Here is a 2,500-nt window from a genome sequence, read left to right on the forward strand (position 1 = left end):
AGCCAACCACTACACACCCATGAAGCAGTGCATACCCGCATGCCAGTACTGGCACCCTGTGTCTGTGTGCAGGTTGTGATGCTCCCAACCACAGTCATTCCCAGTATAACCTTCATTGGCATACCAACAGATGTCAAGCACTTTCACATACCCTAGCCCATAGAACCTCCAGATATCACCTGTGGTGCATGTGGTCCTGTGCATTACTGCAGTGTGGCAAACTAAGTAGTTACGTTGTATATTTCTGGCCCTGGCAAAGGTGTCAATGCGTGTCCATTAGAGAGTGTGGTTTTGGTGGCAATGGCATCAGTTCACATGGACAGCCATGTGTGCTACACCTAATGTATGTCTACTATATATCTGTTGCAGATGTCACTTACCTACACACATATATGTTCTTACAGAACAGCAACATGTCGCCTTTGTGGCACATGTAGTAATGTCATGCACATGTAATAGTAGTGAGTAGTCAGGGATTTGACCCCTGTATTGTTCGGCGTGTGGCAGATTATGCTTATGGTTAAGTCTCCAAGCCCTTCCCTGGTGTACTTTGCCTCTCCCACCCACCCACACACACTCTCTGGTGGATGTGAAGGAGTACACCTGCACAGCAGCAGCATGTGTATTGTAAGTGATGGACATGGTCAGGTGATGGCCTCTGCACCTATTGCAGTCCTCCTCCTCTAGCTGATTGCATGTGGTACAGCTGTGATGGTGTTCCCATAACCATCCGCATGGTAAACACAGTATACTATCTAGGGAAACATGTTGTTATTTGGCCATGACAGTCCTGTGAGTGGTATCTGGATGTGGTGTTCTGACACGACATCACAGATGATATCTGGATGTACCTCATTCAATTTCCACAGTGGGAAATAGCCTAAAGACAGGAGGATGATGTGCCACACATGACTACAGCATGTAAGTGTAGCTATGCTGCATTGATACTACTACCTGTTTAACATGTGTATGGTAATGTCTATTCTGCATGTTATAATACAGACAAGACAGTACTCTGTCCATGAGGGACCCCCATCTGTAGGGCCATCTGTGAACTGGTCAGTGTGTGCAACCATTTGTTTCCTGTGATACACACTGAACACACATCTGAGCACAGCAGAAGCATGGTGTGAGGATTGCAGACAGTACATGATGATAGGGATGTGTTACTGCTATCGCATCCCTGACTGGACATGTGTCACATGAGACAGTGGTATGACAGATACTGTGTGGGGTTCTCAGTGACAAGCCAATAATGGGCAACTGTTCATAGCTGCAGTCATACGTCTACTACACATTGTACAGATGGCATGCATTATATATGCATGTGTTGTGCTCCCTCTGCAAATGTATACCATCTGTTGTATTGGGTTGCTGGTGATATCTATGCATACTGTTGTAGGTAATCCTGTACACTGTTGTCTATCACTAAGCCATATGTGGGTTTAAAATGCAACACCATAGGCTGGATGGGTTGGGAGGTCCCAGCAGAACCTCTTGTCCCACTTCAGCTGACCATGGCACTGGGCACTAGCACATCTAGGGCCCAGCCATAAACATCAACCTCTGATGGCTCTGCACCACCTTCTGGTGGTACCACCACTGAGGATGGAACATGTCCCCCCTGGGAGTGGGACCAGAAAGGTACATGTCTGCTGTCGTGCAGTCCCAGACGTGTTGCGTTGGTGGCTCCCTAAGGGGTTCCGAAGCCAGATACATCAGCTCAAGGGCGGAGTGTCACATTTACAGGGTGATGCCACCCCTCCTGGACAGCCCCAAGCACTGCCTCCTTTGCAGCTATGTAGGTGCAGTGACAGTTGCCCATGGCTGGGGACCTCTGTCCCACTGTTCCCATGGGCTTGTGAATGCCAAACACCCATCCCCATCTGGGGTGTATCCCTCCACATGTGTCATATACCAACCCTGTATGCTGTCTTTTCTGTGATCTTACCTATCCTCCATGGCCATACCTACACTCCTTCCCCAACATCTGACCCTCACCTACGGACATATAAGGCCAATCGGCTCCTAGGACAACATCTGCCCTATACATAGCTGTCCATTACACCCACGTGCCCACTGGACACATGAAACCCTTGTAATATGCATCACAACATACTCCTGTTATCCTCACCCCTGTCCCTCAGGCGCACGATCCTGGTATGTGCATCACTCCTACATGGCCCAGCTACATGTGATGAGGACAACCCCATTGTACACACAACACTACCGGTCCTTCTATGGTTACCCCATTTACCTTTATCATGATGATGATGTTGCACACAGCACCTTGCAAGAGTACTGTTCACACATAATGATTGGACAGGTACTGTTGTGTTAATGTACATTACATGCACAGAGTGATGTATACAGCCAATATACAACTATTTGCATGTATGACTGACACATGTCTGTCTGAGGGAGTCTTGAGATCACATAGAGCAACACCACTACATAATGCAGGCGTCACTGGTGTTTCCCATTTCATTCATTTGTAATG

The sequence above is a fragment of the Protopterus annectens genome, chromosome 9.part0 (genome assembly GCF_019279795.1).
Source record: "Protopterus annectens isolate FY-2018-M chromosome 9.part0, PAN1.0, whole genome shotgun sequence".
Classification (NCBI taxonomy): domain Eukaryota; kingdom Metazoa; phylum Chordata; order Ceratodontiformes; family Protopteridae; genus Protopterus; species Protopterus annectens.